Below are 12,720 nucleotides of genomic sequence, written 5' to 3' on the forward strand. Positions count from 1 at the left end.
AGGTGCCTGCGATGACCAGGGCTGGGCCAAAGCTAGAGCTAGGAACTGGGAACCCAATCCAATCCTTCCATGGGGGTGGAAGGAATCCAATTACTTGAGCCATCCCCACTGTCTCCAGGAGTTGCATTAGCAGGAAATTAGAGTCAGAAACCAGACTGAGGAACAAAACCCAGGTACTCCCATATGGGACACTGCTCTTACATTTGATTTTTAATGTCCATGACCTCTGTGTCTTGTTAAGCTGAACAGCCTGGACCAAGATGAACTTTGGGGAATAAAGTGAGAAACTCCTATCACCGTTGGCATGAGGCCATGTGGAGAGCCCTGATGAGGTGGTGGCAAAGCCTGGGAGAGGCAGTGTCTAAGGTAAGGGCAGCTGGCAGAAGTGAGAGTAATCACCAGGGAGGATCTCTGTGCACTTAGGCTTTCCTTAGGGATTCCCCAAGATCCTTGAGCAAGAGAACATCCTTGCCATACAGGCTGCAGAGAACTGAGGGCACATGGCGATTGGCCCAAGAGAACCATAGTGTGTCACTCACAGGCACCTTGCTTCAGGGCAGGTATTTGGCACAGCAATTAAGATGCAGCTTGGGTTACCACCTCCCACACTGGAGTGCCTGGGTTCCAGTTCTCTTTTTCTGACCCAGTTCCTGCTAATGCACACCCTAGGAGGTAGAAGACAATGGTTCCAGTGCCTGGGTTCCTGTCATGCACATGGCAGACCCAGAGTCAATTCCAGTCCAGGCTCCCAGCTTGGGCCTGGATTGGCCCAGCCTTGGCTATATCAGGCATTTGGGGCATGAACCAGCGAATGAACCAGTGAATGGACCATCTGTCTTTCTATCTCTGGCTCTCTGCCTTCCAAAATAAATAAATAAATAAAACATTTTTTAAAATTCCTTCATCATTTCTGGCATATCAAAATGTATTTTGCCTTCACCCTTCAATGACAGTTTGGCTGGGGATAAAAATTCTGGATTGACAGAAGTCTCATCTCAGTGTTACTGTTATTTCATAGGTAATCCATCCCCCACCCCAACTCCAATCTCTGGTAACTTTGCCAACTTTCTTTTTAACCTTGGTGTTGTCCAGATACCTCTACATCGTGCCACAGTGTTTGTCTTAATCCATTTTATCCTTCTAGAACTGATAGTGGGTAATTTATAAAGAAAAGACATTTATTTTGTACAGTTCTGAGGCCTAGGAAATCTAAAGTCGAGAGGCTGAATCTGCATGGAGTCTCTGCAGAGTACCAAGGTGGTATAGGACATCACGCACCTGGGGGCCCATCCAGGAGACAGAGCCTTCACGACTCAACATCTCTTAAAAGTCCTGCCTCTTAATCCCGCACAAAGGAGATTACATTTCAACATGAGTTTTGGGTAGGACATTCAAGCCATAGCAGTGTGTGTTGATTTTATTAGTACTAAAAGCCTATTGTTGGAGCCAGTGCTGTGGCATAGTGGGTAAAGCCTTCGCCTGCAGTGCTGGCATCCCATATGGGTGTTGGTTCCTGGCTTCCCATCTGCCCAGCTTTGGTTGTTGTGGCCATTTGGGGAGTGAGCCAGTAAATGGAAGATCAATCTCTCTCTCTCTCTCTCTCTCTCTGTAACTCTGCCTTTCAAATAAATAATTAAAAAAAAACTTATCAAAATTTAGTGACTAATAGCTTTCATCAATACTTCATTGCTTTTCTTTTCTTTCTTTTTTTTTTTTTTTGACAGGCAGAGTGGACAGTGAGAGAGAGAAAGACAGAGAGAAAGGTCTTCCTTTTTTTCCATTGGTTCACCCCCCAGTGGCCGCTGTGGCCGGCGTGCTGCAGCCAGCGCACTGTGCTGATCCGAAGCCAGGAGCCAGGTGCCTTCTCCTGGTCTCCCATGCGGGTGCAGGGCCCAAGGACCTGGGCCATCCTCCACTGCCTTCCCAGGCCACATCAGAGAATGGGACTGGAAGAAGAGTGGTTTTTTATTTGCTTATTTTTATGTACTTGAAAGGCAAAGCGAGAGAGAGGGAGAGAGAGAAAGAGAGAGAGAGAGAGGAGAGAGAATCTTCCATTCACTGGGTTCACTCTCCAAATGCTCACAACAGCTGAGGCTGGGCCAAGCCAAGCCAGGAGCCAGGAACTCCATCCAGGTCTTCCACATGGATGGCAGGGCCTCAAGTAGTTGGCCTCCCAGGGTGTGCATTAGCAGGAAGATAGACTGGAAGCAGAGGTGAGACTATCCAAGCATTCCAAATGGGGTTGTGAGCACCTTGAGTGGCAGCTTAACCTGCTGTGCCACAGTGTGCACCCCAAATTATTAATTTAGATGGACTGTATTGCTTTATTTCACTCTCCCATGGCCCTATTATGTATTATGTTTATTTTAGAAGTTGCCCTAATTCCTTATGAAATGATTTACAAGTATAGAGCTAAATAATGTTCCTATTTAGTAACTTGAAGGGCAAAGCTCGGCAGCCTGACATGAGACAATGCCCAAAGGTATCATTCCTAGATAGGGCTAAAATGTGGACCAGGGTGATGGTTATCACCCTTCAGCCTAATGACAGGCCAGGATACCTGTGTTGGCTGGAAAAATTCTTAAACATATGGGAACCCAAATCTCTCTCTCTCTCTCTTTTTTTTTTTTTTTGGGTCAGGCAGAGTTAGACAGTGATAGAGAGACAGAGAGAGAGTTATAGACAGTGAGAGAGAGACAGAGAGATAGGTCTTCCTTCCATTGGTTCATTCCCCTAATGGCCGCAACAGCCAGAGCTGCACCGATCCGAAGCCAGGAGCTGGGTACTTCCTCCCGGTCTCTCATGCGGGTGCAGGGGCCCAAGTACTTGGGTCATCCTCCACTGCCCTCCGGGACCACAGCAGAGAGCTTGACTAGAAGAGGAGCAACAAGGACAGAATCTGGCGCCTAGACCGGGACTAGAACCCACGGTGCTGGTGCCGCAGGCGGAGGATTAGCCTAGTGAGCCAAGGCGCCATTCAAGAACCCAAATCTTTTCCCCTACCCCACCCTGAGATACACATTTGGTTGATCCAGGGAGGGTGCTGGGACTGTATGTTTTAGGGCACCTCAAATAATTCACAATTATTAGATTCAGGTTTCTTTCAGTTTTCAGTACTGCAGAAAAGTAAATAAATGCCAAAGTTGAGGCAAAGGAGTGTTTTAAAGAAAGATTTTTTGAATGGCAGAGTGACACAGAGAGAGAGACAGCCATTGGTAATAGCATTGCATTGGAGACACACATAGTATAGTAAACTATGGGAGTATTCAGTGGGGTTGAGTCAAGAGGAAGTTTTTAAAGGCAAAAATAAGGAGGATTACATAAGGTATTTTGAAACAATAATCTTTGGCCACAGTGATTAATAGCAGTGGCATTAGTCTGAGGTTGAACAAACAGTTGCTGGGCAGATGTCCTCGCAGAAGTACCTTTTGTATATCCTTGTAGCCTTTGCGCAAGCTTGTGGTTAGGGCAGTCTTTTGTGATAGTTATTACTAGGCAATCATGTGTGAGAGCCCTTCCTTCATAACCTCCAGGCTTTATTGAGTTATCTTTGTTGGAGTTGACAGGAGCAACTCCATTTTGTTTCTGATGGCTTTCTTTTCTTAAGATTTATTACACACACACACACACACACACAGAGAGAGAGAGAGAGAGAGAGAGGCAGAGAGAGGGTCTTCCATCTACTGGTTCACTCCCCAATTGGCCATAATGGCTGAAGCTGCGCCTATCCGAAGCCAGGAGCCAGCAGCTTTCTACTGCTTTCCCAGGCCACAGCAGAGAGCTGGATGGGAAGTGGAACAGCCAGGACTCGAACTGACACCCATATGGGATGCTGGCACTGCAGGCAGCGGCTTTTCCTGCTACGCCACAGCGCTGGCCCCTCTGATGGCTTTCACACAGGTCACCTGGGACTCTTAGAATTTGAGCAAATGGAAGTGAGAACCAGACAAGTGAGACGGCAGAACAAAGGAACTATTGACAGAGTGCAGAAATAGCCTGTGGAATGGGAAAGCTTATTTGCAAACCATACATCTGGTAGGGGGTTAATATACAAAATATATAAGGAATTTAACAGCAAGAAAGCATATCATGTGATTTAAAAATGGACAAAGGGCTGGTGGGCATTTGGCTCAGTGGTTGGGGTGCCAGTTAGGATTCCTACATCTCATATTGGAATGCTGGGGTTTGAGTCCCAGTTCTGCTTATGATTCCAGCTTGGAGGTAGCAGTAGCAGCCCAAATAATTGGGTAATTGGGTTGCTGCTACCCATTAGGGAGACCCAAATTGAGTTCTGGGTTTCAGCCTGGCCCAACCCTGGCTGGATTTTGAAGAATGAACCAGTATATGGAAGATTCTCTCTCTCTCTCTCTGTCTCTCTCTCTCTGTCTCTCTCTGGTGTTCTGCCTTTTATTCTTATTTGAAAGACAGAGACTGTGTGTGTGTACATGTGTGTGCATGAGAGAGAGAGCGAGCGCTTCCATCCACTGGTTCACCCTTAAAAGGCTGCAACAGCAGGACTGGGTCAGGCCAAAGCCAGGAGCCAGGAACTCCTTCTGGGTCTCCCATGTGGATGGCAGCAACCCAAGCATTTGAACCATTTTATGCTCCCTTCCTAGGCACATCAACAGGATTGAACAGCTGGGACTTGAATTAGCACTCCAGTAGGGATGGTGGTGTTGTAAGTTATGGCTTAACCCACTGCACCATAAATTCACTCCCATTTTTTTTTTAATCTGCAAAGGACCTGAATAGATATTTGTCGAAGACAAACAAATGGCTAACAGGTATATGAAAAAAAATGCTCAACATCAACTAATTATCAGGGAAATAGAAATCAAAAGTGCAGTGAGATATCATCTCATCACAGTTAGAATGACTGCTTTTATGAAGACAAAAGATGACAAGTGTAGGCAAGGATGTGGAGAAAAGAGAACCTTTGTACACTGTTGGTTGGGAATGTGAGTTGGCACAATCATTAGGGAAAACAGTATGAAGGATCCTCACAAAATGAAAGTTAGAACTACCATATGATCCAGAAATCCCACTTCGGGATATGCATCCAAAGAAAATAAAAATCTGGACCCCAAAGAGATATCTGCACCCCATCTATGCTGATTGCACATTATTCACAATAGCCAAGATATGGAATCAACATGAGTCCCTTGAAGGACGAAAGGCTCAAAAGAATGTGATATATGATCGAATATTAGCCTAAAAAAAGGAAATCCTGTCATTTGTGACACCATGATGAACCAGGAGGACAGTATGCTAAGTGAAATAAGCCAGGCACAGAGAAACAAATACCTCATGATCTCCCTTTCATGTAGATTCTAAAACACTCAAACTCATAGAAGCAAAGAGTAGAATGGTGATTGGCTGGGGTGGGGAGGGAGGGTGCCGAGGAGTGGGGAAAGGAGAAATGTTAGTCAGAGGGTACAAAGTCTGCTATGGGATGTGAATAAGTTCATGAATAAGTTCTGGAGACCTAATGTAGAACATGGCAACTGTAGCTAATGATACCGTATTATAGTTTTGAAATTTGCTGAGAGTAGATCTTAAATGTTCATACATACACATTCAAAGGTAACTACGCCAAGTGATGCATATGTCAAATAGTTTGATTGTGGTAACCATTGTACAATACATATATACGTGTCAAACATCTTGTACACTAGAATTATACATTTTTTAAAAAGATTTATTTATTTATTTGAAAGGCAGAGTTAGAGAGAGGCAGAGGCAAAGAGAGAGAGAGAGAGAGAGAGAGAGAGAGAAAGGGTCTTTCATCCATTGGTTCACTCCCCAAATGGCTGCAATGGCTTGAGCTGAGCCGATCTAAAGCCAGGAGCCAGGAGCTTCCTCTGGGTCTCCCATGTGGGTGCAGGGGCCATCTTGCACTGCCTTTCCAGGCCACAGCAGAGAGCTGGACCGGAAGTGGAGCAGCCAGAACTAGAACCAGCGCCCATATGGGATATTGGCACTGCAGGTGGTGGCCTCACCTGCCATGCCACAGTGCTGGCCCCTAGATGTATACATTTTTATTTGGTAATTATACCTCAATAAAGTTGTAGTGAAAAATAAGACATTCCCTTTTTTTTTTAAGATTTATTTATTTGAAAGTCAAAGCTACACAGAGAGAGGAGAGAGAGAGAGGTTTTCCATCCAATGGTTCACTCCCCAGATGGCCCCAATGGCTGGAGCTGCGCTGATCCGAAGCCAGGAGCCAGGAGCTTCTTCTGGGTCTCTCACATGGATGCACTTGGGCCATCTTCTACTGCTTTCCCAGGCCATAGCAGAGAGCTGGAACAGAAGTGGAGCAGCCAGAACTAGAACCGGTGCCCATAGGGGATGCCGGCACTTCAGGCCATGTGTTAACCCGCTGCGCCACAGCGCTGGCCCCATATTGCCTTTCTTTATTCTATGATCAATAAATTGTTTCTTTGTTAAATGCTCTTTATGAACAAAAATGCATAGATGACACAAAGTTCAAAGGCATAAATGGAGAAGAAAAAGCTCCCTCCGCACTCCCTGTCACCCAGCCATCGAGCTCTCAATTCCAGTCAATTGATTCATGAGGTGGATTTCTGAATTGCAATAGAAATCTTTGTGCAAAGGAAGTTTGAGGTGACAGTGGAGCATCTTGGAGCTTGGACAAGATGTAAGTACCAGAGGTAAATATCATTCAGCTGACACCCTGGAAGCTCATCAGTGGTTATACTTATTTAAAAATTTTTAAAAATATTTATTTATTTGAAAGGCAGAGTTACAGAGAAGCAGAGGCAGAGAGAGAGAGAGGTCTTCCATCTGCTGGTTCACTCCCCAAATGGCTGCAATGGCCAGAGCTGAGCCGATCCAAAGCCAGGAGTCAGGAGGCTCTTCCAGGTTTCCCACATGGATGCAGGGGCCCAAGCAGTTGGGCCATCTTCTATTGCTTTCCCAGGCCACAGCAGAGAGCTGGATTGGAAGTGGAGCAGCTGGGACTCAAACCAGTGCTCATATAGGATGCCGGCACTGCAGGTGGCATCTTTACCCACTATACCACAGCGCCAGCCCCTAAATTTTTATTTATTTGAGATGGGGGTGGGGGATGAGCTAGCTCCCATCTCCTAGTCCACTACCCAAGTGTCCACAATGACTGGAATTTGGACTACACTGAAGCTGGAAGCTAGGAACTCAAACCAGTCTCCCACAGGGTGGCAGAAACCAGATTACTTGACTGGTCCGTGGTTCAATAGGCTAACCCTCCGCCTGTGGCACCAGCACCCCGGGTTCTAGTCCTGGTCGCTCCTCTTCCAGTCCAGCTCTCTGCTGTGGCCCGGGAAGGCAGTGGAGGATGGCCCAAGTCCTTGGGCCCTGCACCCGCATGGGAGACCAGGAAGCACCTGGCTCCTGGCTTTGGATCAGCGTGGTGCGCTGGCCGCTGGCCATTGGGGGATGAACCAACGGAAAAGGAAGGCCTTCCTGTCTCTCTCTCTCACTGTCCACTCTGCCTGTCAAAAAATAAATAAATAAATAAATAATAAATAGAAACCAGATTACTTGAGCAATCACTGCTGCCCCCAGGATTTGTTTTAGCAGCAAACAAGTCAGAAGCCAGAAACAGTTGTTTAATCCAGGCTCTCCGATACGGGATGCAGGTACCTTAAATCAGTGTCTCAACCACTAGGCTAAATATCCAAATACTTAGGCTAAATTTTTTTTTTTTTGGACAGGCAGAGTGGACAGTGTGAGAGAGAGACAGAGAGAGAGAGAGAGAGAGAGAGAGAGAGAGAGAGGTCTTCCTTTGCTGTTGGTTCACCCTCCAATGGCTGCCGCGGCTGGCGCACCGCGCTGATCCGAAGGCAGGAGCCAGGTGCTTCTCCTGGTCTCCCATGGGGTGCAGGGCCCAAGGACTTGGGCCATCCTCCACTGCCTTCCCGGTCCACAGCAGAGAGCTGGCCTGGAAGGGGGGCAACCGGGACAGAATCCGGCGCCCCAACCGGGACTAGAACCCGGTGTGCCGGTGCCGCAAGGCAGAGGATTAGCCTGTTGAGCCACGGCGCCGGCCACTTAGGCTAAAGTTTTTTAAAGATTTTATTTATTTATTTGAGAGGTAGAGTTACAGACAGTGAGAGGCAGAGGCAGAGAGAAAGGTCTTCCATTCACTGGTTCACTCCCCAAACAGCCGCAATGGTCGGGGCTAAGCTGATCTGAAGCCAGGAGCCAAGAGCTTCTTCCAGGTCTTTCACACGGGTGCAGGGGCCCAAGCACTTGGGCCATCTTCCACTGTTTTCCCAGGCCACATAGCAGAGAGCTGGATCAGAAGAGGACCAGCCGGGTCTAGAAACGGCACCCATATGGGATGCTGGCGCTGCAGGCAGAGGATTAACCTATTTTTTTTATTTTTATTTTTTAGAGCTTCTTTTTTAAAATTTATTTATTTAGTAAATATAAATTTCCAAAGTACAGTTTATGGATTACAATGGCTTCCCCCCCATAATTTCCCTCCCACTCACACCCCTTCCATCTCCCGCTCCCTCTCCCATTCCATTCACATCAAGATTCATTTTCAATTATATTTTTACAATTTTTTAAAAAGATTTATTTATTTGGCCGGCACCGTGGCTCAATAGGCTAATCCTCCGCCTAGCGGTGCCGGCACACCGGGTTCTAGTCCCAGTCGGGGCACTGGATTCTGTCCCAGTTGCCCCTCTTCCAGGCCAGCTCTCTGCTGTGGCCAGGGAGTGCAGTGGAGGATGGCCCAAGTCCTTGGGCCCTGCACCCCATGGGAGACCAGGAGAAGCACCTGGCTCCTGCCTTTGGATCAACGTGGTACGCCGGCCGCAGCACGCCGGCTGCAGCGGCCATTGGAGGGTGAACCAACAGCAAAGGAAGACCTTTCTCTCTGTCTCTCTCTCTCACTATCCACTCTGCCTGTCAAAAAAAAAAAAAAAAAAAAAAGATTTCTTTATTTATTTGAGAGTCAGAGTTACACAGAGAGAGGAGAGGCATATATATAGAGAAAGGTCTTCCATCTGAGGGTTCACTCCCCAATTGACCACAACGGCCGGAGCTGCGCCCATCTGAAGCCAGGAACCGGGAGCTTCTTCCTGATCTGAAGCCAGGAGCCTGCACCATGCAGGTGCAGGGGCCCAAGCACTTGGGCCATCTTCCACTGTTTTCCCAGGCCACAGCAGAGAGCTGGAACGGAAGTGGAGCAGCCAGGTCTCAAACCGTTGCCCATATGGGATGCTGGCGCTGCAGGCCAGGGTGTTAACCCACTGCGCCACAGCGCTGGCTCCAGGCTATCTTTTAAAAATTTATTGGGGGGGGGGGGGGGCTAGCGCTGTGGTGTAGCGGGTAAAGCCACCACCTTCAGTGCGGGCATCCCATATGGGCACCGGTTTAAGTCCCGGCTGCTCCACTTCCAATCCAGCTCTCTGTTATGGCCTGGGAAAGGAGTACAAGATGGCCCAGGACCTTGAGCCCCTGCGCTCACACGGGAGACTGAAAGAATTTCCTGGTTCCTGGCTTCGGTTCAGCGCAACTACAACCGTTGTGGCCAACTGGGGAGTGAACCAGCAGATGAAAGACCTACCAGCCCCACCTCTCCTCTCTCTGCCTCTTCTTCTCTGTGTAACTCTTTCAAATAAATAAATAAACATTTTTTAAAAATTTAGTTTATTTGAGAGGCTGAGACACAGAGAGACAATGAAAATCTTCCGTTTGGGCCGGCGCCGTGGCTCAATAGGCTAATCCTCCGCCTAGCGGCGCCGGCACACCAGGCTCTAGTCCCAGTCGGGGTGTCAGATTCTGTTTCACTTGCCCCTCTTCCAGGCCAGCTCTCTGCTGTGGCCAGGGAGTGCAGTGGAGAATGGCCCGAGTCCTTGGGCCCTGCACCCGCATTGGGAGACCAGGAGAAGCACCTGGCTCCTGCCTTCGGATCAGCGCGGTGCGCTGGCCGCAGCGCGCCAGCCGCGGCGGCCATTGGAGGGTGAACCAACGGCAAAAGGAAGACCTTTCTCTCTGTCTCTCTCTCTATCCACTCAGCCTGTCAAAAAAAAAAAAAAAAAAAAGAAATCTTCCGCTTGCTGGTTTATTCCCCTAATACCCCCAGTAGTCGGGACTAGTCCAGCCCATAACCAGGAACCAGGAATTCAATAAGTGTCTCCCATGTGGGTGACAGGGACCCAAGCAGCCATTACCTGCTGATTCCCAGGCATGTAGGAAGCTGGAGTCAGAAGTGAAGCCAGGATAAAAATGCAGGCACACTGATTGGGATGCAGGCAACCCAGGAGACTATTCCCCAAGATATATATAATGTTTATTCATATTTTATTTTTCATCTATTTGAAAGGCAGAGTAACAGAGACAGAGCTAACTCTCACCTGCTGGTTCATTCCAGCTTCCTGTCAATGTGTCTTGGGAGGCAGCAGATGATGGCTCAAGTGCTTGGGCCTCTGCCACAAATACGGGAGCCTCAGATGGAGTTCCTGGCTTCTGGCTTCAGCCTGGCCCATCCCTGACTGTTGCAGGCTTTTGGGGAGTGAACCAGCAGATGGAAGACCCCCCCACCCCCCACCTCTCTCTGCTTTCCAAATAGATAAAAATAAACATTTAAAAAAGCCTTTTTTTTTTTTTTAACAGGCAGGGTTAGACAGCGAGAGAGAGAGAGACAGAGATAGGTCTTCCTTCTGTTGGTTCACCCCCCAAATGGCCGCTGTGGCCGGCGCACCGCGCCGATCCAAAGCCAGGAGCCAGGTGCCTCCTCCTGGTCTCCCATGCGGGGCCCAAGCACTTGGGCCATCCTCCACTGCCTTCCCAGGCCACAGCAGAGAGCTGGACTGGAAGAGGAGCAACCGGGACTAGTACCCGGCGCCCCAACCGGGACTAGAACCCAGGGTGCTGGTGCTGCAGGTGGAGGATTAGCCTAGTGAGCCGTGGCGCCGGCCTAAAAAAGCCTTTTTCACAAGTAGTCAAAGACATATGTAGAGATTACTTACTGTGACTTTATTTGTAGTGATAAATGCTAAAAATTACTCTAATTTCCAGTGGTAATTATTTATCAAGTGCTAACATATTTGAACAGTGGAATATGCTACTGGTTTCCAGTGCAGTAAATAATAATTAAAATAGTGGTTAAGAAGTTATGCAGCCTCACCATGGAAAAAAATGAAAAGAGTAAATTTTAAAAATAAAGTAATATAAATTTGTTTTTAAAGTATATACACATATATTAATATACCCACATAAGCCACTGCCTGTGATACCAGCATCCCATATGAGCACTGGTTTGAGTCCTGGTTGTTCCATTTTCAATCCAGCTCCCAGCTAATGTGCCTGGGAAAGCAGCAGAGGATGGCTCAAGTGCTTGGGTCCCTGTGGGAGATGCAGATGGAATTCCAAGCTCTTGGCTAAGGCCAGGGCTGTTAGAGAGTGAACCAGCACATAGAGGATCTCTTCCTTCCTAACTCAGTCTTTCAAATAAACCAGCCCTTTTTTTTTAAACCCAAATAATAATATTTATTTTGGAGAAATAGGATTATAAGAGATTTCACTTTCTGTGCTAGTTGTTAATATTTGTATAAGTGTGAGGATTGAATGAGTTAATATATCACGAGACAATTAAAGCATGCCCTAGCTCATAGAAGCTACTATATATAGTACTAAAATATTTTTGAAATATTGTGACATTTTTACAATCACGCATTTTTTATTTTTGTAAGCAGGAAAAATAAAAATAAATGAGGGGGTGAAAACACAGGCAGTGTCTGATAATACCAGATGTAAATGCAAGGTTGGAATGAGAGCCTGAAGATGTCAAAGGATCCTCTATGCATACTTGAAAGGAAAAGGTTGCTAAGGCTCATACGGAAGAAATTAGAAACTATAACCATGACAGGAACTGACGTTTAATGAACATTTACCATGGGTCAGATGTTCCAACTGTTTTGGAGCCCACAGAGGGAGAAGCTTAATCTGGAGAGCAGCAGGAACATTATTTTCTTTGAGATGAGAACAAAGATTCTAGCCTCAACACTCTGAAATTACATGATAAATTTGGTGAGTGCGAACTTTTTTTTTTTTTTTTTTTTTTTTTTTTTTTTTTTAATTAACATGCTTCTGGAGAAGGATTAGAGACCCCTCTAAGGACAGCGGCCCCGGGAGATGAAGACACTCCCCAATCCTGGTGATGGATCCAGCCTCCGCCCTCCACCATTCACGTCTGGTGCCAGAGGGAACGACACCCCCCAGGCTCCGAGTCCAGGTCGCAGCCCCAAGCTCGCACCTCGCCGCGGCACCCAGTCTACACACGTTCCGAATAGCATTCAAGGAAGTCTCCGGCGAGTCTTCCTGTCTGGGACTCTAGATCTGACTCTACTCTCGTGTTTGTCAGGTGTCACCGAACGATAATGTCCACGAGTCCGTTCCCACCAGGATCACACGATCTGCGTCAAGCGCCTTGCACGCAGTTTGGCGGCCGTCAGTGCTGTGCAATCACACAGCGCTATTAATTTTCAGTACGAAGCGCCTTCCGAAGAAGTGGCGCCCCGCGCACACAGCACCGGCCCGAAGGAACGAGCGGCAGCGGGCGCTCCCCTCAGACCGACGCTGCGTCGCCCGCTCCTTTTGTCTGTCCGTGGCATGAGAACTGTCATGGCGCCTTCCAGAAGAGGGAGAGGCCCTTCCTCGGGCCCAGCAGGACCGTCGGGGGCACCAGGACCGGCCGGGGGGCTGGAC

The sequence above is a fragment of the Lepus europaeus genome, chromosome 13 (genome assembly GCF_033115175.1).
Source record: "Lepus europaeus isolate LE1 chromosome 13, mLepTim1.pri, whole genome shotgun sequence".
NCBI lineage: Eukaryota > Metazoa > Chordata > Mammalia > Lagomorpha > Leporidae > Lepus > Lepus europaeus.